The 23,712-nt window shown below is 36.3% G+C and overlaps 1 long non-coding RNA gene across 1 annotated transcript in view; it reads left to right on the forward strand.

Annotated features, from left to right (window-relative positions):
- Positions 1 to 1,320: 1,320 nt before the first annotated feature.
- The window catches only part of LOC147825877 (uncharacterized), a 510,141-nt gene continuing 487,749 nt past the window's right edge, over positions 1,321 to 23,712 (forward strand). Inside the window, exons 1-3 of the long non-coding RNA XR_015440050.1 lie at positions 1,321 to 1,406; positions 3,012 to 3,184; positions 5,119 to 5,291. This is a non-coding gene — a long non-coding RNA (uncharacterized LOC147825877). The remainder of the gene's footprint in view (positions 1,407 to 3,011; positions 3,185 to 5,118; positions 5,292 to 23,712) is intronic.

Below are 23,712 nucleotides of genomic sequence, written 5' to 3' on the forward strand. Positions count from 1 at the left end.
TATTATATTTGACAGTGAAAAGTATGGGTTACCTGATGATAAATCATCCACTGAATTACTTTGAGTAGTCCAGTGCTTCAGTTATATATTAATGTGTAATAAACCACCTCAAAACTTAGTTGCTTAAACCAATATTTTTGCAATTTGGATAAAGGTTCATAGACAGCTGATTTCCTTTTCCTATCAGCTGGAGTATTTTGACTGGGGCTAAGGAGTCCACTTGCAAGATGGGTCGCTCACATAACTGGCAAGTTGGTGCTGGAAATTGGCTGAAACTATCAGGTAGATGTCTTGATTTTTCTCCACAGAAGCCTCTCCACATGGCTTCTTGGGCTTCCTTATAATGTGGTGGCTAGATTTCAAAATGTGGAAGCTGATAGACTTTAATTCCTGGCTTGGAAAATTCATGATATTTCTCTGTGAGTTTTCTGTTGATCAAATCAGTCTCAGATCTAGCACAAGTTCAAAGACAGGGAATGTGAGTGCCTTCTTTTTATCAGCAGAGCCACTTGTACATTTGGGGAGGCCAAAATTATTTGGTACTATTCTAAAAGATCAGACACCACAGTACTTTTAACTTGCTCCCTTCAATTTCTTTATCTGTGAATGTGAAGTAGGAATAGAGAAACGATAGTTATACATCATAGAACTGCTGTGAAAATTATGAGAAAATATATGTAATAAGTTTAGAATGCATTAGAGTTTATATCTAGATGTCCTCCCAAAGTTTCAGGTGCTCATAGATAGGGGTCTGGGGAGGTGATTAGATCATGGTGTCATGATAATCATCAGTAGACTCCACTGATTAATTAATAGCTAAATACGATGTTGGGAGGTGAAGCCTGGTCAAAGGAGGTGGGTTACTGTATCTCCCTCCCTCTCTGCTCCTTTCTTTCTCCCGTTCCTTCTTGCCATGCCATTAGCCTCCTCTCCTTTACCATGTGCTTCTGCCCTGCTTCCTTGCCTTGGGGCCAACAGACTATGGAATGAAATTTCTACAAACTATGAGCCAAAACAAACCTTTCCTCCTTTAATTTGCAGGTGCCAGGTATTGTGTCTCAGCAAAAAGAAAGTAACTATGACAGAATATTTTCTGGCATATAATAAGTAGTCAATACATTTAGTTAATTTTTATCGATATGGTTTTAAGAATGGCTGCAAAAAACTAAATCAGAGAAGAGCACACCTTTTTGTTGGTAAAGCTCATTTAGACAACTTTATTGGATATTATTCCTTTTGACAGTTTTAATTAATGTGTTCTCTTTGATTTGTTTCTTAAAAACTGATAAGACTTTTGTTTTGTTTTTGTTTCTAGGGGTAGCCACCAAATGAAAAAAATAACCTTCAGTTGTATTGTGTATGACTTGGTATTGCTGTAGGAATTCCTTTTCTTTACATGTTCTCTTGTAAGTATATTACAGGGTTACTTTTTTCTTTTCTTCTTGATATCACTATCTAGCCCCTCCACATTGCACCTGGAAAACACAGTCCTCTAAAGAGATATAATGGGGGATATTGGAATGAAGTGACTTTGGAAGCTGTTCTTGGTTCTGTCTTCAGGAGTACTCACGTGCAGAATCAGCCCTGTAGGAAAATTTAGGTCAGTAGAGGTCATCAGCCAGATTAATCCAAGAAATAGCCAGTAAGACCAGGTAAATTCCATGTCAAATAATCTCTACACTTCTTGTTTCCACATCAGAGGTAAGGAACAGTGCCGAACAGTATTCCATTAAAATTGTGCTAATTCATTATTTTTAGCAGTGGAAATGTTAGCCAGTTCAAACTTTCATTAACTAGTTTATGGTATCTTTGTAACTACCTTGATTTTGTATAAAAAGAGCTATCAAGTTCATGCCATGTTTTTCTCATAGCATAGCTAATTTCTATTCTTTTCTTTTGATTCTGTGTCCATACCTGTAATTTCTCCAAGTGATTACAGCCACAAGTTGTTCTTTCTACAGCTGACATTTTCTTCTACAATTATTCATCTCTTTAGTTCTTTTAACAGCCACATTTATTAATGATCATTTACCATGCAGTAATAAACTCTGTGTCATTTAGCCCTTCCGAAATTTTCTAATCTTGATTACAGTGTAACACGTGGCCTGATTAATTGCTCATCATTGCTGTTTTCAGCTTCTGCACGCACTAGTTAAGGTTATTTCTTCCCTTTTTGTCTTTACTACACCCAGAAGATTTCCATTTTTCAACAATCTTATTAGTTCCCAATTTCTCTCACTTTCTTTTTGCATTCCCTGATAGCATAGACAGTATGCTGAATCCTTATAAATATCTACCCTTTATTCTTGTTTCACTTTAGCTCAGTGTATCTTATATTTTATTGCACCTCAGAAGCACTTAGAGGGCTCATTAAAACACAGATTTCAGAGTCCCACTTCCAGAGCTTCTGATTCAATAAGCCTGGGTGTGGCCAGAGAACTTACATTCTAACATGTTCCCAAGGAGCTCCTGCTGCTGCTCAGGTCCAGGCTGTGAGAACCAAAGGCATCAGCAGATTGCCATAGTGATTTAAAGCCCTAGGTTCATTTGATAAGGTTCAGATCCATATCTTCCCCTTACCTTTCCAGCCATGTGACCTAGGGAAAGTTACTTAACCTCTCTAAACTGCATTTTCACATTTGTAAAATGGGAAGTTCAATTTTCCTGACTTATAAGAAATAAAGGAGGGCCAGGGATTTAGCTTAGTGGTTTTGCCGCCTGCTGCGCAAGCACAAGGACTGGAGTTCGATCCCCGGTACCAATAAAAAAAAAGACAAAAAAAGACATAAAGGAGTTGCTCTGTGTAAAGCACTCAGTACAGTGGCAATATGTAAATGCTCAGTAAATATTAGCTTTTGGTATTTTCCATAAGATGGGAAGAGTTAATATTAAAGCTCAGTTACCAAAACTAAGAAGTTTACCTCCTTTAGAAAATTGGCCAATTTGCCTGGAATTTACTTTTTGATATTGTTGAGATAAAAGTGTTTTTTCTCCCATTTTGTCTTTTTAAGGTTGACCATGTAGACAGAAAGATCCTTTGAAAAAATCGTGAGATTTGGAATGAGGAAAATGCCTCAGTTCCAGTCTCAACTCTGCTATTACTAGCTTTGTGACTCATAGCGATTTTCTGCATCTCTCTGATCCAAGTTTCCTGTAAATATCTTCTAAAGTGGTGATATAAATGGTGAGTGCTGTTATATGGATCAAATGAGCTAAACTATTTGAAAGGTTTATTTTTTCACTTTAATGTTCTATAAAAGTGTAATTATTACTGTTATTTTTATTGACAATAAGTATCTGGAGCAATTTTTATTGTACTTATTTATTGCCGTTATGAAGAGTCATGAATCTGTGGATTGACAATTATGCAACAAACCTTCTTTTAGAATTATTTTGAGGAGCTAGTGAGTAACTAGAAATTGCTAGATACTTGCTTAGATATTTGGACATACTATTTTGTATTAGTAATCTAGGTAGATCTCTTTCTTATTAATGAAAATAATAGTTCATCTTTCATATGCTTTAGCTGGAAGGAATTACACTTAAATGACCATATCTTACAATAATTCTGAGAGAAAGAGAAAGAAAGAAAGAGAGATTATATCTAATAACATTTGTACCACACTTAAGAAAGCTTTGTTATCATGGTATGAGTTGTTCAATTTTGTCAGTCGACTTTAGGCAAAAATTACAGCCTTATTTTCAGTTGATACTACAGGATTCTTTCAGAAGAGAAAAATTTTAAATTTGATCAAATTTTTAAAATACTACATTAAGTATTATGTTTGGCACCCTGGGATATGTCAAAATGAAGTACACATTTAGTACTTTAAATGGGTTTTCCTCTAGCAGATGTTAGAACAACATACAAAAATCACTACATATGTCACAAAGAAGGTTGAGTCAGAGGTTGAGAGTGTTTAAAGGAGATAGAGATTACATCTGGCTAGGGGATCAGCACCCTCTCATTTTTAGGCCATGTGCTGAGCCATATTAAGCCACTCTATCCTAGTATCACAGGGACCCTGGAAAGGACTTGGCAAGCCGAATTTATTGACCTTCACAGAGGATTATATTTAAACCATCTTAGACAGATGAGAATCTATCTGCCATTGAGGGGAAGAAATCCTTTCCTTGAAGAGATTCTGTGACTTCTCTAACTCATTTCAGTATTTAACAGCCTTTGCTTGCTGCTGAGAAACTTGCTTCACCTCACACCTTTCCTCCACTTGCCGAACACTTAACTTGCCTCTTTGATTGGGGCAATCAGCATTTTATCTTTGGGCACCCCAAGATCATTGCTTCATTAGTTAATCTGCCAATTAAACAAAGAGTTCTGGGAGTCAGGATATAATACTGATTAAGAACATCAAGAGTTGAGTCTTGGTTCCTTTTCTTCCTCATTGTATCACTTTGGACAAAGTTACTTAAAACCTCTGAGTCTCAATTTTTATGGATATAATAACATATCTGGCTCTTAAGGCTGTGGTGAAATCAAATAAAAACGATGTGTGTTTTAGGATGAACTACATATAATTACCAGTATCTGACCCTTTTGAACAATAAACACAGAAGGTTTATGTATTTCAGCTGGTAAATGGCTTAGAAAAGTCTCCAGAATTTACCAAAGATTCAACATTAATAGCCACTATTATCAACAAAAGAAAAGTATTACTGTTATTATAGACATTATCACGGTCTGTAATATCTCAGTGCTGGCGGATATTCTTGTGAGCAAACCATTATAAAATGATGAAAAGATTACTTTATAGAGCTCTGCATGTGCTGCATTCCACATAAATGAGTGAAAGAAAGAGCATCCGGGTTGGGGACCTGTAGAGGTGAGGGAAGACTCCAGAGAGGTGGCAGCATTTGAATTGGGCCTTGTACAGTGAGTTGGAGATTTCTGGGTAGACAATGAACCAATGAAGGAATACTAAGCAGAGCAAGGAGCTTGTGACTAGAGCTATGTAAAAGTGGGAGGGAATGTGGGGGATTTGTGACCCTGCAGAGATTCTGTGTGACAAAAAGATGTAATAGGACTGTGGGAATCAAAGGAACTGGATGAAAAGAAAAATAACTTTTTACTGGGGAAGTGCCATGATTGGTTTTTTCAAGTTTAAAGGTTGCTCTGGAGGCTTTGTTGAGAATGACTGGCCTGGAGAAAGTATAGAAGCAGAGATGCACGCAAGAAGGCTATTGCAGCAGAGAAGCTAAGAAACAGTGTTGGCTGAACATAGAGCAGCAGCTATGTGCTGGAGATGAGTAGACAAAAATGATCTCTTTCCAAGGTATGTATCACAGGTCCTAGTGGTAGGTGGGCTACTGCAGGAGGATTAAATGTTAGTTGACTCCTGGGCGTTTGGCTCAAGTCCTGAGATATAAAAAATAAGAGGAGCAGAAGGGGGAGAATGGGGATACAAAAAGTGGTGGGAGATGGCTGAGAAGAGAATGAGTATAATTTTGGGAATGCTGCATTCAAGATGTGTGGGAAATTTCCACATTCTCTGACTTACAGCCTGATACCTCTGCTCTGACTGGAGAAGGAGGTGCTTTTTTCTTTTGAGAATCCTTGGGGTCGATGGGATCCTTACCCAGGCATTCTGAGAGGCCAAATTACATTTTGCTTTCCTAATTTCACTGATGTCTTACCTCCCCAAGGGTATTGGTCAGGTATCTATACTGAGGTAATTGTTAGTGAGTAAAAAATAGGAGCCAGTGTTAATGGAGTGCTTACTATGTTTTAGGCATTATTCCAAAAGCTTTCTGTCAAAATCTTATTTAATTTTAGTAAAAAGTGTATGAGATAGGTAGTGCTATTAACACTATTTTATAACCAAGGTAATTGAAGCTCAGAAAGGTTAGCTAAAATGTCCAAGGTCATCTAATTATCAAATGGAGGAACCAGGATGCAAACTGAGGTCGAGAGCTTTGGGAATGAGCTTCTAAGCATTATGTTGGGAAATGTAATTTGGCCTTGGCTAGAGACCACTGCCTATTGGAATACTTTATAGTAGGGTTTTATTCTTCTTAAAAGCAATTTTGTTTGGTACACATTAAGATCTGGAATGTCCCCTAAAGGGTTATGTATTAAAGGCTTGGTCTTCAGTACAACAGCATTCAGAAGTGGGGCTTTTAGAAGATGACTGGGTCCTGAAGGTGCTAAATTTATCAGTGGATCAATCCATTGATGGATTCATAATTTGATGGCATTATTGGGAAGTGATAAAAACATAGGCCTTGAGCTCTACTTGAAGGGATGGTCTTGGGAACTATATCTTGTCCCCAGCTACTTCCTCTCTGGTTCTCCCTTTCTGTGCTTGGTGGCTGCCATGAAATGAACAGCTTTCCTCGAACATGCCCTTCTGCTATTACTTTTCTGCCTTGCCACAGGCCTAAAAGCAATGGAACCAGCCAATAATGGACTGGACCTCTGAAACAGTGAGCCAAAATAAACCTTTCCTCCTTTAAATTGTTTATCATGGGTGTTTTGTCACAGTCATAGACAGCTGATTACCAAAGTATATATTCTTTTGGATAGTACTCTGATGTTTGCAAATACAAAATGGTAATCTGTGGATTAAATATTTTTCTATTTAATCCACATTCTCCAATCGGGAGAATTCTAAATTATTGTTTTAGATAATCTTATTGAGTTTGGTTACTTTTCTTTAATTCTTTTATTGGTACATTTTAGGTATACAACACAATTACATTTCTCATTGGGAATTGTACCTTTAGATGATGCATCTTGGTTCTTATTTTTCCCCCATTCCTAGCCCTCCCTTCGCCCCCTCCACCCTTCCCTATTTACAGACTTTGTTTCCATTTTTTCCATTTCTCAGCATTTTTCCTTTCCCTTCTTTCCTTTCCCCTGCCCCCCTACTACCCCTACTCCTTTGGACCTTTTCTTCCAATTTTGCATTATTGATTATTCATTCTAATCATTGGTACATTTTAGGTATACAATATAATGACATTCATCATTGGAAATTTGCACCTTTACATAATCTCCCTTGGTTCTTATTTTTCACCCTTGCCAAGCCCTCCCTTCAACCCCTCCATTCCTCCCTATTTACAAAGATTTTGTTCCTATTTTTCCATTTTCTCATATTAATTCTATACCCTTTTTTCCTTTCCCCTAGCCCTCCCACTTCCTTCCCCTTTGCCCCTTTTCTTCCCATTTTACATTACCTATTATATACTTTATTCCTTATTTACACTTTCAGTTTCTCACACCAGAGAAACTATTTGGTATCTATACATGTGTGTCCTATTTATTTCACTTAAGAGTATCTACTCAATGTGCATCCATTTAGCTATAAATGTCGCTAATTTCTCATTTTTTATGGCTGAGTAGTACTCCATTTTAGAAAAAAATCACATTTTCTTTATCCAGTCTCCAGTTGATGGGCATTTGGGCTGTTTCCAAGTTTTAGCTATCACAAACTGTGCTGCTATGAACATGGGTGCACATATATCACTGTGGTATGATACTTTTAATTCTTTGAGGAAGATCCCCAGCAGTGGAATAGTGGGGTCAAATGGGACTTCCAATCCTAGTTCTTTGAGGTATCTCCATACTGATTTCCGCGGTGCTTGCACCAGTCTACACTCCCACCAGCAGTGGAGCAGGGTTCCTCTTTCCCCACAGCCCCACCAGCGTTTGTTATTGGTTGATTTCATGATAGCAGCCATTCTTTCTGGAGTGAGGTGGAATCTCAGCATTGTTTTCATTTGCATCTCTCGAATGACCAGTGATGTTGAACATTTTATCATGTATTTATTTGCTATTTCTACTTTCTTGTCTGAGAAATGTCTGTTCATTTCAGATGCCCATTTTTGGATTGGGTCTTCAAATTTGGGAGGTCTGATCTTTTTAAGTTCTTTATAGATTCGAGATAGTAGACCTTTGTCTGAGGAAGAGCAGGTGAAGATTTTTTTCCCACATTGTGGGTTGTCTCTTCACACTGCTGGTGGCTTCTCTTGCTGTGCAGAAGCTTTTTAATAAGAAGAGATCCCACTTGTTGATTGTTTGTGCTAGTTCATGGGCAACTGAGGTTTTGTTCATAAAATCTTTTCCTAAACCGACATCTTCAAGGGTTCTACCTAACCTCTGTTCCAACTGGTTCAGAATTTCTATTTTAATATTTAGATCTTTAATCCATTTTGATTTTAGTTTAGTGCGTGGTGAGAGATATAGGTCCAGTTTTAATCTTTGGCAAGTTGAAGTCCAATTTTTCCAGCACCATTTATTAAAGAGGCTATCTTTCCTCCAGTGAGGGTGTTTGGCTCCTTTGTCGAAGATGAGATGGTTGAGTGTGTCTGGTGTTGTTTCTGCATCTTCTAATCTGTTCCACTGGTGCTCAGGTCTGTTTCTTTGCCAGTGCAATGCTGTTTTTATCACAGTAGCTTTGTAGTATAGTTGCAGGTTGGGGATTGTGATACTCCCTGCCATATCTCTGTTACCTAGAATTGCTTTTGCTATTCTGGGTCTCTTCTTGTTCCAAATGAATTTTTGGATTGTTTTCTCAAGGTCTGTGAAGTATGCTGCTGGGATCTCAATTGGAATTGCATTGAATCTATATAGCAGTTTTGGAAGTATGGCCATTTTCACTATATTAATCCTTCCTACCCAGGAGCAGGGGATGTCTGTCCATTTTCTGATATCATCTTGAATCTCTCTTTTCAGAGTGCTGTAGTTTTCAGAGAAGAGGTCTTTGATTTCTTTTGTTAGGTTGATTCCTAGGTATTTCAGTTTTTGGATGCTATTGTGAAAGGAATTATTTGCCCTATTTCTCTCTCAGTGAGTCTGTCATTCATGTAGAGGAAAACTATTTTTGTGTGTTGACTTTGTAACCAGCTACTTGACTGAATTTGGTTATTAAGTCTAGAAGACTTTTGGTGGAGTTCTTAGGGTCTTCTATATACAGTACCATGTCATCTGCAAATAATGATAATTTGACTTCTTCCTTTCCTATCTTTCTTCCTTTTATTTCTTTCTCTTGTCTAATTGCTTTGGCTAATGTTTCCAAAACTATATTGAACAACAGTGGTAATAGTGGACATCCTTGTCTTGTTCCTGATTTTAGTGTGAAGGATTTCAGTTTTTGACCATTTAGTATGATATTGGCTGTTGGTTTTTCATAGATGGCTTCTATCAGTTTGAGGTAGAGACCATCTATTCCAATTTTTTGTAGGGTTTTTATCATAAATGCAGGTTGGATTTTGTCAAATGCTTTTTCTGTGTCTATGGAGATAATCATATGGTTTTTGTCCTTGACTCTATTGATATAGTGTATTACATTGATTGATTTGCATATGTTGAACCATCCCTGCATCCCTGGGATGAATCCCTCTTGATCAGGGCGTATGATCTTCTTGATGATCTTCTGCATTCTGTTTGCCAGTATCTTAATAAGGATTTTTGCATCTGTGTTCATTAGTGAGATTGACCTATAGTTCTCCTTTTCAGTTGGGTCTTTCTCTGCTTTGGGGATCAAGGTGATGCTTGCTTCCAGGAGTGAATTTGGGAGTATTGCTTCCCTTTCAATTTCATTGAAGAGTTGAAACAGTAGTGGCAGCAGTTCCTCTCTAAATGTCTTGTAGAATTCAGCAGTGAAGCCATTAGGACTCGGGCTTTTCTTAGTTGTTAAATTTTTAATTGTTTTCAATTTCATTGGTTAATATTGGGTTGTTTAGAATTTTTAGGTCTTCTTCATTTAGCTTTGGTAATTCATATGTATTTAAGGAATTTGTCCATTTCTTCTGTGTTTTCTATCTTATTGGCATATAGGTTCTGGAAGTAGGTATTGATGATCCTCTGGATTTCTGCTGAGTCTGTTGTAATTTCACCCTTTTCCTTCCTAATTACATGGATTTTGGCCTTTTCTTTCCTTTTTCTGATAAGGTTGGCTAAGGGTTTGTCAATTTTGTTGATTCTTTCGAAGAACCAACTCTTGGCTTCATTGATTTTTTGTATCGTTCTCTTAGTCTCCATTGCATTGATTTCTCCTCTGATCTTTATAATTTCCTCTCTTGTATGAGCTTTGGGTTTGTCCTGCTCTTCTTTTTCTAGAAGCTTCAGGTTCAGCATGAGGTTGTTTAATTGGGCTCATTCTGTTTTCCTAATATGATTATTCACTGCTATGAATTTCCCTCATAAGACTGCTTTCATTGTGTCCCATAGATTCCAATATGTTGTATTGGCATTGTCATTTAATTGAAGGAACTGTCTGATTTCTTCTTTAATTTCCTCTATGACCCATTTGTTATTCAGAAGTGCATTATTCAATTTCCACGTGTTTATGAAATTTTTCCAGTTTCTTTTGCTATGAATCTCCAATTTCATTGCACTCTGGGTCAGGAGCGGTGGGATGTTTTCCGGCCCAGATGCCCCTTCCTCTGGATCAGGAGCAGTGGGACAGCTGCTCAGAAGCTCCTACCTCTCGGCCAGGAGTGGCGGGATGGATGGCAGTCCAAAAGCCCTTTCCTCTGGGCTGGGAGGAGTGGGAGGGATGGTGGCCGGGCAGCCCCTTCCTCTGGACCAGGAGCAGTGGAATGGTAGCTCAGTAGCCCTACCTCTGGGCAGGCTTTCTTTAAATGCTGAGAATTTGTTTAGCTCCAGTACAGTGGTCTGCTGGTCCAGTGTCCTCTGCAACTTTGTAGTGTGGAGGCAGGTGGCTGTGAGTTTGGTTTTGATTTCTACTTTGGGACCTCTCCTTAGGAAGAGTCAGAGGTGAGTTATAATAACACTTGCTAGTGAAAGTTAAATTTATTATTTTAAATTTTAGAAGAAATGGAGATTTTTTTCAAATTTTATTTATTTTGCTAAGTCACCTACATGAGGTGCTGGTAGCTGGTACAGTATTTTCTTATAATTCTTCCATTCAGTCTTCCTGAGACTCATCAGTGAGATAATTCTTACATCATAGGTGGACTCCTACAATGCTGTACTTGGTCTCAGTATAAGTAGATCCTCTGCTTTTGGTGGCCATCCAGTAAGATTGGTGGAAAAACTAAGATAAAATTCTCTTTACACATTTTTTCCCCCTATTTTTAAAGTAAACTGGGCTTTGTTCCTCCCTTTATTTAATTTTACTCATGGAGAAGAACTACAGAGTGTTGGCATTAAGAACCCTTTAGAAGACAAAGCAGTTGATTATTCTTATCATGAAAGTAGGTGCTCACATTGGTGCAGTAAAAAGCACTGCACAGACATAGCTCATTGGAAGAATTGTGCTCTCGAGGACAGATATCTTCAAACCATCTTTGACTCCCCAGAGCAGAGAGGCAACCAAGTACCATGCCCAGGACTGGGAAAACATGTTGAACTATAGGCAGAAAGATCTCACGTGAAATTATAAGTGGCCTTCAGTGGTGCCCATCAGGAAAGCCTTACAATGATTCACTTTCCTTCCTAATGATGGCACTGCTGTCATCAGGAAAGCATAGTTCTCTCCCTAGGTTGGGTATTAACTGAAAATTTGAATGAACATAATCATTTTACCTACTTGTTCTAGTCTCTACCCTCAGACCTGGAGAATTCCTATATGGCTTTCCATACCTAAACAATATCAAAGATACTAGCAAGCATTTATGTATTATATGATATGTTGCTGGTAGTGTAGGGTGTAGAGAATAGGGAAGTGGGAATATCTGCTTCAGGTGTAGGCAATAAAGGTCTGCATCATTCATAGAGAATTCAAAATAATGATAAAACCCAAAAGGAGATTTGCTTTTCCTGACCACCACACATTGTAATTCTACGTAGTACCAGTGAAGAAAATACTCCTCCTCATTGGGACAGCCTTCATCCCTGGAGCTGTGTTTTGCCCTTGATGCCACCATACATTCCCACCACCTTCCTAAGCATTCACATATATTCACATAATTTATCCCAATTTATGGCTAAGGGACTTGAAGCACAGAGTTTTTTTGCTAAGTCAGGCAGCTTAATCATATCACTTTGTGGGTAAGTCATGTGATCAGAGACTCAGTCTGGGGAGTATTGTACCAGTTCACCTATCTAACCACTGAATATCTAGTGCACATATAAATATACCTTCATGAAGACACCCCGACCTACTTACCCAGCACAAAATGGCTTCTTATATGTGTTCTACAATATTCTGTACATATTTCTATCCCAGGACTCACTGGGCTGCACGCCAGTAAACTAAGAACATTGGTTGGTCAGTAATGCCAAATGAATGAGTGAATTTATCCTTTGGTTAAAAAAATACATACTGGAGGGATTGTGTATATTATTTCAGGTTGGTGGAATCCTCTGGATATTTTTTTGGAAATCAAGGATAGTCAATATTTCTGAATCTGTTACTAGATATCAACAAGATATAGAATCAAGCACTCCCAGTCCTTCGCCTCCCAGTCTGTAAGGAGAAAGAACTATATAGAGAATTTTTTAATAGTAGCATCATTTCTTCAAACTGAACTCAGTGGATTTATTTTTTTCATTTTCATTGCTAACAAAAATATTTGTAGGAAAAACCCTTTTGGTTTAAGTATAACATAATGCAGATGCACACAAATTACAATGCTATAAATTGTTACAAGATGAACTTATGCATGTGACACTATTTGGATCAAGAAACAAAATATTACCAGCCCCTTGGTAACTCCCCTCCTATCCACATATGAAGTTTTGACTTCTAATATCATAGAACTAATTTTCTAATAAATGGAAAAATTTAGGAGGTTATTTAAATAAGTCTTCTTTTATTTAACGTTATGCTTGTTAGATTATCCATAATACAGTGATATAGTATGATGTAGCTGTATTATAGTTTATTCATTTTCATTGCTGTATTATATTTCACTGCATAAGTACAGCACAATTTATTTATGTATTCTACTACTTGTAAATATTTTGGATAAATACAAAGAAATCCATACCTACTGAATTTTAAACTGTCAAAAAGGTCAGACATATCTATTCAAGTTATACTAAGGACACTTATCTTTTCATTCCTTTTTGGGAATAAGTCCTTCCTTATTCCGATTGACAACTTCTAACATACCCTGAGTTGCCTTCTAATAACCATCACTGAGTGGCCAGGGATGGACACTTTCATGGTCCAGGTCAACCATAGTTCCTGTCCTATTCCTAAGACCAAGAGAAATCACAACCACATCCTTCTTCCAAGACTTTTGGCCTTGGGTCAGAGAGAGAAATTGATCATAAGGGAAGTTAGGCAACTGTCCGGAGACATGTTACCCATAATGAGTTATTTTGCAGTAAGAGAAAATAAAATTCAGGAATGATTAGAGACAGCATGGGTAGATGGATCCTCATTGATATACCTGGTTTCATCCATTTCTACAGCCCTGCCACACCTCCCCTTTGCTGTAGTTAGCTATTGGATCCATATAATTTCTCCTTGGTTTAAGGTAGTTCAGGTTGATATCCTTATACAACAAAAGAAATCTCACTAGTGCAGATGTGTTACACAGACCAAAATATGTGAAATCAATGCAGGCAGAGGGGCTCTGTCTCATTGCCTGATCTCTAACTGGAATGATGTCTAAGATCCAGATGTAATTTTTAAGAAATGTTGAGGATAGTAGTTTTTGTCAGCATAAACCAAGAAAGATTATTCGAATCTGGAGAAAGATTTCATCAGTAGCCCAGCCCTCTAAACTCTTGCCAGTATTGTTTTCAGGGTTACCTCTCATTCTTTCTAAACAATGACTATGTACTCCTGAGCCTTGCTCATAGGGTGTTGGTAGTGAGAGAGGTAAACCCTGCATATATGACTCCAAATGCATGTGCCTAGCACATAGAAGCAAGTCAAAACATTTACTTTGTGATTGCTACCAAATTCAGCACTTACTATTTCGCTCCAAGTTCTTTCCTTAGTCATGGGTGATTACTTAACACTTAACTATCAATAGCTACTCCAAAATATCTTAATTCTTCTGAAATCCACTTCTTAGTGATAAATGACTCCCCAATCTATTTTTAATTAGCAACATAAGAGTTTACTTTCTCTTTTCCAACACTTTTCCACCTTCATGTTTACTGTCCCATCCAGCTCAAAGGAGTGTCCTCATTTTTCTCTGAAGCTGGAGCCCATCTGAGATACTGTTGTTTTTTTTATTCCCCCATTCTGGCATCTTTAAACTGACCCTCAGTGTAGACTTCCAAACTATGAGTTTGTCTTTCACCTTTTAGCAAGATCTTGGTGTTTCTTTTTAGCTACCTTCTCATTTCTTTTCCTTCATTTACATATTTCTTGGATAAGGAGCTCAACAGTACATTGATTACCTGTTTTGAAACCTTGAAAAACTTTGCACTCATTTCCAAGGTAAGTCATTCTACCTTTTTGCTCAATCTCTGTCTCAAACCCTGGATTTTCTTCTTGCTCCCTAACTCTGCATTGTGCATATCTCTGAAAGTCCTATCTGGGTTCTGAGCTCTTTCTTTTTATATAAATATTCTGCCTGATTCCACGACAGTGTCTGTAAAAGTGACTCTGGCATCCGTGCTCTTTTCTTTCTCTTACTCCCATGCCAATCCATAATTTATATTAGCTATGCCATTACAGATCTTGTAGGAAAATGTGGTGTCTTCCTTTCCTCATGTTTTCCCTCCTTAGTGGATCTGTATCTTCTCTCTCCTAAAGATATTTATAGTTGTATCTATTTTCAGAACCAAGATAACTGATCAACATGAATTCCAAGAATGAACAAGTCTTCCCATCGCTCACTCTGCCAGATTTGTTCATGTCCCACAGGCTCTTTATAATTTCTCACTTGAAAGATTCTCCCAAATGGGTAGGATTTTCTAAAATCAGAATTTTACAAAATCAAAATACTGTAAGCACATTGAACAACCATCATTCTCAGCTAGGAAAACAGAGAAGGTTCCCAAAGCATGATTTTTGGTACTCAGAGAAGTTGACTACTTATTTTTCTACATTAAAAGGAGCCTGGGAACAAGGTTTTCTGGTCTTCTTAAACACTGCACTAACTCAGAGCTTTGCATATAGTAAGAATTTAAAAAAATTGAATGATAAGTGGTAAGAGGGCTATATAATCAATTCAATAATATATATTATTTATAAAAACTTAATAATTTTAAACTTTATAAAATTCCAATAGTAAAGCTGTGAGGTAGATAGAACATGTTATTTGTGTTATTTTCTCCTGAGAAATATGAGTGACAGAGATTTTGTAGATTGCTAAAGTAGCACAGCTATTTGTCTATGTGCTAAACTCAGAAATCTACCTGTTTCTGTAAACCAGTATCTGTATACTGAGTAATGCTTTCTTTTGAAGGTCAACACATCATTTTGAAAAAAAATGGTACTTACAATCAAAATCTTCAAATGTGAATTTTCTCCCTTAGAATATTCCACTTGTCAGTTATTTCTTCATGAAATTCATTCTTTTATTTATGACAGGAAAATAATTTACTTAAATTTAAATATTTTAGTTGCTATTATTTTACAATGTTACCTCTTTCATGGAAATTGTAGATCTGGAAGGGATCTTAGAGGTTGTCTAGAGTGGCTTCTCTCTCTGTGAAATCCTGACAATATTGCAAGTGTAAGAACAAGTATCTGTCCTATAAATACCTGTGTCAAAATACGCTTTTCTGAGACGGGCTTTGGCTACTGACTTGCTAGCTTCTGTAATACTGGCAGGCACAGTGACACCCTTACATTTTTGTAAAGCTTTATAAGTCCACCAGCTCTCTATCCTTTTCCCTGGAGACCGAGGCAGTTTTGTGCAGGGGATTCTCATAACATTTAATCTTCAGAAAACCCTGATCTGGTAGATATTAGGACCAATTTTCATGTTAAGGGAACAGCCTGATGTTACACAACTTGACCAACATGTAGTCAAAATAAATGACAGAACTGAGATTTGAACCTCAGTCTATCAGACACCAAACCTGTATTTGCTGTTAATGTAACACTATTCAGCAGCATCCCTGGTTGAGGAGATAAGAAATTCACTATTTGTAACCTACTATCGATTAGCTTAAATTGTTGCAAAGCAATTTCAGATACTCAGCCAAAACCTTCTTTTATTTCTATATAAAAGTGCCCTGTGGGAGTTGTGCAGAATGCCCACTTCCCCCCCCCCCCGACAATCACTGGTGAATACTTGAATAAAGCTTTCAAATATGGAGGTAAGGGATAGATTCATAAAGAGGTGGGACCTAAAGAAGAACATTATAGGTAATCAAATGTGATAATAACAATGATTAACTGAGTGATCATTATGTCTCCTGTATTGTACTTGTCACTTTTTTTTTGGTACCGGGGATCGAACTCAGGAACTTGTGCTTGCGAGGCGGGTGGCAGAACTACTAAACTAACTCCGCGGTCCTGTACTTGTCACCTTCTATGCATTATTTAAAGTGCTGCTCATGACAATTGTGCAGTAGGTGGACTGTATTCTCACTTAATAGATATAAAGACAGACTCAAGAGATGTAAAATAATCCAGTTCACAGAGGTATTAAGGAACAGAGATTTGAAACCAGACTTATGTTACTCCAGAAGTTTTCTGCACTGGTCTAGGCTTGTATCTTGGCTACATAAATTGTTATAAATATAATGTAACATGTATACTTCAGATTTAGTAGAGCACAAGTTTCAAAAAGTCTTTAGTATGTATCAGTCCTTATCTTAAACATGCTCTGCTGAATTACTCTATTTTTGTCTTCTATTAACACTTTAAGAAGATCTCACAGCTTTTTGAGCCTTTTTAATTATAATAAAGCCAAGACAGTGGAGTCTAAAATTCCAATGTCATTTCTTTTTGTCTCTTGAGCTCAGACCCAACAATCTTGGGCAAAATGACCTTTGGTGAAAGAGAGTATGGTCTTCTCATTTACTTTTTTTTTTTGTCTTACCTCCTTTTCACAGCTCTTGAGGCAGGGAGGAGAGGAATGGTTAGAGTCAAGTGACTCTTAACTGATGCTGTCAAAATTCTCTGACTGCTGCTACTTCTCCAGGTAGCTCCAGTTGGCTACTGATACATTCTGTTAGACAGGCATTTATTATTGGGCCATTTATTGTTGAGCATTTAAAGAATTAAATGAGAATTGGGAAGTTATCTTAAGGTTTGGGTGCTATCAAAGATGACCTTGATGGAACTGGGCAAGCTGAAAGAGAGGGAGCTGGTTTAGGCTAGGCATCATCTAATGGACTTGATGAAAACTTCTACACAGCAACCAATATAGAAATACAGTTAGATTTTGCTTTATGGATGGAATTGATATGTTCCAGCTGTTGATTCTAAAATGAACCTAGATTTCCTTGTTAATATTATGATAACATCAAGGATGTATCCCCACAATGAAATGAGAAAATTCTCAATAGACTCAATTTAAAAATTTTGGTTAAGATGTAGCTGAAATGGTGGTCAGCTACATATACCTGGTGAGATTTATTGTCCCACTTAGTGGTTCACTTCTTTGCTGTTTTTTTTTTTTTCCCTCTTTGGTCTCCTGTCAGCTATCAGACACACTTCTGGTCCCTTTGGGATAGAATATAAGTGCAATATGTATTATTGGAGAAATGACTGCAGAACTCCTAAGACATTAGGAGTTTCCTGGATGGCTGAGATTTCACATTTGCATTCAGGTTTTACACATTTCATCCACTAGCATTTCTCACCTTTGTAACATTTGTAAAAATAAGACAACTTTAAAAAAAGTAAGATGACTTAGAGCATCCATGAGGGATAACTGTGATCTGTATCTCTTTACTTCTATATGAACAAAAAAATCCTTCAACAATCATCTATAGGCACAGTATCTTATATTTCATAAGATTGTTGGTTCTATAAATTTGACATTCTCTATGTTTGTGTGGGTATAATATCTACTGGTGTGTTCATTATCAAAGAACTCTCTTTTGAACTAGTTATTAGGAAACCTAGTTGGGCAAATGGTGAGATAGGCCACTGACTCCATCTGCTGAATGACTTGATCTCGGGCACAATGGGAAATTGTTGAGATTGAGGAAGGGATTATACACAAAAGGCAGCAGAAGATTGAAAAAGCTAGGAAAATCTTGGGAAAGGGAAGAAGTATAAGGAGGGAGAGAAGGGCTACTGGCAAAGATGAAATTACTTTAGAAATGCTTCTTCACTGGTTTCTGTGTGGGAAGTCTATAATACCAATCCCAGTGAAAAGACTGGGTCAATAGAATCACCTCCTGAACTCTCAATTTATAGTACCAACACTTTCTCTAACTTTGTTATATCTGAAAAAAGGAGTCATGTTGATACAAAACACTATTACATCTCTTCTTGAAAAGAAGAAAAAGATTTTCTCAAATGCTTCCCTTCTCATTTATTGTCACTACCACTTTTCTTCACTGGACTACTCTCATTCTCAGCCCATGTAGGAAATCAGAAAATAATTTAAAATTAAATGATGTGGCTCAGAGCTTAAAGCACTTAAAAAACAGGGGAAAGAAAAGCATCGCATTTGACAGTGCTGGGTGTAAATGTTTGGATGTTCATCAAGGAGGCTCAGCAAGCTGTTGGCCAGGGGGCTTTTGGTACTTTGCATGACCACTGAGGACCACAAAGCATACTTCTTCATGCATGCTAATGTCTGAGCTCATGAAAACCTAGGAAAGTGAGTTTAGAAAGAATAGAAAGAGGTATGGGTACAGTCGATGTGTTAGGGATACCAGGCTGAATCCTTGACTTAACAATTACTATCTTCAGATATAATGCTTCTAAACATTTCTTTTTTGTACCTACAAAAATTTCTTCATAGAATGTCTATAAGAAATAAATCAAATTGCATATGTGTATTCACACACACATATGTACACATATATTCCTACATATAAATTAAATACATACATACATATATGTATAAAACACACACACATCACACATATACTTCTTAGCCAGCTTGAGAATTGGGATATTAAAGATTTCTTACAAATAACAATAATTGTAATTATTCTTATTATAGTGTATAAATATGGGTGTATAGCTTACATTAAATTTGGTTCTACTTGTTCATTTGCGATAATGTGCAAATCACTAAAAAGGGCTCTTTCATTTATCATCTATCTTCCACTTGTCTTCAAGGTTCTTTGACTGTTACATATAAAAAAGACCATAGTATGAGAGTCTCACATATCAGAATTCAAACTTATAGCCTGCTACTTAGGAGCCATAGGACCTGGGGCAAGTACCACTCTGGGTCTGAAAGTCAACATCTGGATAATGATATTATTTCTTATTTTGTAGGGTGGCTGTGAAATTTAATGAGGTGAAAAGTTTGTAACTGTGCCATTAGTCACAGATGGCTAATCCTTTTATTCAAAGGCTAGATAATGAATATTTTAGGCTTTGTAGGTCTAACTATTCAGGTTGGCCACTGCAGGGAGAAAGCAGACAGATGATACATAATGAGCATGACTATGTTCTAGTAAAACTTTATTTAAAAGACAATTTGGTAAGTTTGAGCTCAGAATCTGCAGTTTGCAAATCCCCAAACTTAACCATATTAGTTTCATCTTCATTTCTCCAGTTTGTCTTCCCTGCAATTAAGGTTTTTCATATGTATAATAAAGGAAACAATACTGGCTGAAGTTTATGTATTGAACACTTGTTGTGTACCAAGGACTCTTTCAAGTGCATTGAACAACAAAATGAATGTGATTTTTTACCTTTAAGGGGCTGAAAGGGTAACAGAAAGCAGCTAACTTATCTAACCTTGATCTTCTTACCTGCAAAATTACTTAATATATTTACCTATTTCTTAGAGTTATTATGATAATAAAATAATGTACCATATTTAAGTGCAAATACAGTTCCAGCCACAATGTAGAAGTGGTTATTGGACCTTCTTTTTTGCTATAAAGAACTGTAGAACTGGACAAAATATACAAAGAACCTCTTTTCAGACATTTGACAACAGATAGCTTAGGGTTGTGATGCTTAGGATAAAGAAACACCATATTTAACACTGGCTTCCTGCCTAGGACCACTATCCATGTATAAAAATCAACTCAAAATGGATTAAGACTTACATGTAAGACCCCAAATGGTAAAACTATCCAAAGAAATCATAAAGAAATAGCTTCTCGACATTGGTCTGGGCAGTGATTTTTTTGGATATGAAAACAAAACCCCAGGAAACAAAAACAAAGATAGATATGTGGGATTACTTCAAACTTAAAAGTTTTTGCACAATGAAAGAACAATCAATAGAGTGAAAAGGCAACTCATGGAATAGAAAAATTTGCAAACTGTACATCTGAATATATATATATTCTATTAGTTCTCTTTCTATATATATTCTATTAGTTTTGTAGTTTCAGGTCTTCCAAGGCCCTCAATTCATTTTGAGTTGATTTTTGGAGAGAGGTGGGGGTTTAGTTTCATTCTTATGTACATGGTTATCCAATCTTCTGAGCACCATTAATTGAACAGATTGTTCTCCAATGTGTGTTTTTAGTGTTCAACATGCTTCTAAGTAATCCATACCTTACATAAAACTACAAAAATTATTAGAAAATAATTTTCCAAATGATAATAAAGCAGAAAGCATCACAGCTTATAGGTTACACAAAAAATATTATTTAGGTGGAAATTTATAATGAAAAATGTTAAAGAAAGAACTGTTTAAAATCAGCCATCTGTGGTTGCATCTTAAAAAGATAGCAAAAGCAGAGCAAATTATACCCAAAGTAAATAGAAGGAATGAAATAAAGACTGAAAAAAAAAAATGAGACAAAGTAAATAGTAGAAAAATCAGTAAAAGAAAAATTGATTTTCTGAGCAGATAGATAAAAACTGAGAACTGGGTTTTTTCAACTGGGATTCTTCTAGATATTTAAAATGTAAAGAGATATATTTAGATTTTTGTCTATTTTTTCTATGTAAGTAGAAAGTTACATATAATAGAATGCTTTTTAGATCCATAAAAAGTTTATTTCATTTTACACAATGTATACCTTTCAGAATTGAGACTTCATTCTTTCATAGAACCCCAGTTAAATAGAGTTGCCCTAGATATACTGATACATGTTTGAAAACAGAAAATACAAATTACCAATGTAATACATGCAGAAGGGGCCATCATTGCAGATGATGAGCACATGAAGAATACTATGAACAACTTTTGTGTCAAAAATTCAACAACTTCTTCTGAATAACAGTTAACTATTAAAGAAATGGAATTTATAATTTAAAATCTTCCCATAATGAAATTTCTGACCTAGGTTGTTTAACTGAAAAGTTTTAGTTCCATTGTTCTTTCTCTTTCTTTGCTTCTTTCTTTGTATCTTAGTCGTTCTCTCTCTCTCTCCTTTTCTTTTTCTTTTCTTTTCTTTTCACAGTATTAGAGATTGAAATCAGGGTATTCACACTGAACTATGTTCCCAGCCCATTTTTTATTTTTCATTTTGAGATAAGGTCTTGCTAAGTTATTAAGTTGTCCAGACTGTGCTTAATCTTGTGATCCTCCTGCCTTAGTCTCCCGGAGGGCTGGGATTATAGGTGTGCACCACTACACTCAACTTGTCCTACTTTTAAGAAAGAAACAGTGACCATTTTACACAAACTTTTTCAGAAAAAGGAGAAAGAAATGGTTCTGAACTTTATGAAGCTAACATAACCTTTATGCCAGCTCAGTATCACTCATAGTTATTGAAATGGTGCAGAAATCTTGACAAATATTAGAAATTGAATCTAAAAATGTATAACTAAATAGCATATCATGACAAAGTGGAATTTATCTTACAAATGAATGCAAGATTGTTTCAGCATTTGAAAGTCAACTCATATACCATATAACAGATTAAGAAGAAAAGCTGTATGATCATCTCATATATACACAGAAAAAATAAAATTCAATACCCGTTTATGATAAAAAGTCAGCAAAATAGCTGCAGTGGGGGAGCTATTTCATTTTGATAAAAAACAGTAGCTAACATTTAATATTGAAAAATAGATTGTTTTATCTATGATCAGAACAGATCTAAGCCTACTCATTGTACTGAATGTTGTGGCTTGCACAATAAATTACAGCAAGCAAAGAGAAAAAAAGGCAATATAAATGTATACACAGAAAGTGTATGTGATTTACCCAAAATAATCCTGGGAACAACACTTGAATTTAGCAGTGACACCGAATTTAGGGGGAACATACAAACATCAATTTCATTTCTATGTGTATTAGCTTTCTGTTACTGGAACAAAATATCTGTCATACATAGCTTAAAAGTGGAAGGATTTTTTTTGTTCATGATTTCCGAGGTCTCAGTCCATGGTTGGCTGCCTCTAAAGTAGAAACATCCGAGTGGAGAGGCATAACAGGAGAAAAGCTAATCAATTCATGATGGCTAGAGAAGGGTGGAGGGAGAGGGAGAGAGAGAGGGAGAGGGAGAGAGAGAGAGGGAGGGAGAGAGAGGGAGAGAGGGAGAGAGAGAGAGAGAGAGAGAGAGAGAGAGGATTAATCTATTGATAAGTTTAGTCCTCCATATCCAAAGCCCCACTTTTGAACATATATGTCTTTTGAGGACATTCTTGGCCCAACTGTAACAAAACTATGCAATAACAGCACATAACTGGAAAACCAAATTGAAAAAAAGCATTTATAATAACACTTAAGCATTAGATAATTAAAAATAAATTTTAAAATGTATAAGAATTTCTCAGAGATAAGTACAAATTTTGCTGAGCAAAATTATAGAAAATCTACATAAGTGAAGAAATATACCATATTCAGAATACATTATGTTAAAATGTCAGTTCTACATAATTCTCTATATTTTCAATGCAATATCACTGTCCAAAGCAGCATTTTGTTTTGTTTTGTTTTTAATTCTAAAATTTGGAGGGTTGGAGGTGTAGCTCAGTGGTTGTATGCTAAAACGTGCGTGCTCAAGGCCCTGGGTTCAATAACACCACAAATGGCCACACAAAATTATTTGGAAATGCAAATGGTCAAAGTAATATTGAATAGGAGAAACAAAATTCTCAAACCAGTAGTCAAAACAGCGTGATATGACCTAATGTTAGGTCTATTAAGTTCAATGGAAGAGAATAATGTTCAGAAATAAAGCAATAGTTATATAGTTAATGTGATTTTTGCCAAAGTGGCCATTTCTTTTCAGGAAATGCTGCAGAATCACTGGATACTCATAGTCAGATAAAAACTAGGCCAAAACAAAACAACCCTCAGCCTTTACTTTGCACCTCATTCAAAATTTATTTCATGATGGGTCATGGATTTAACATAAAAGCTAAAAATATAAAGTTTCTAGAAAGATCACAAATAGCTTTATAACCCTGAGGCAGGTGAAGGATTTTTAGAAAATTCTGGTCATAAGGGAAAAAATTATACATTTTTTGAAAATGAATAGCCCAGTATAAGACCAAATATTCACAATACAATCTGTGACAAAGGCCTTGTATGCAAAGTATATAAAGACTATTTTAATAATAAAAAGACATCTCAATGGCAAATGAAACAGTTCACAAAGGGAAATATATAAATGGTCAGTTAGGCGATGGAAATATTGCACAAAGTTACTACTCAGGGAAATTCAAAGTAATATAAAAATGAGCTATTGTCATGCATCTAGAATGGCTTAAATTTAAAATGTCTGACAATATTAAATGTTGGGTCAGGATGTGGAACAGATAGAGGTCTTATAAGTTGCTGGTAGTATATGAAATGTTACGATCAATCTGGATA

The sequence above is a fragment of the Heterocephalus glaber genome, unplaced genomic scaffold (assembly GCF_053883595.1).
Source record: "Heterocephalus glaber isolate CG9 unplaced genomic scaffold, H.glaber_assembly_v1.0 deba00001481, whole genome shotgun sequence".
NCBI classification, from domain to species: domain Eukaryota; kingdom Metazoa; phylum Chordata; class Mammalia; order Rodentia; family Bathyergidae; genus Heterocephalus; species Heterocephalus glaber.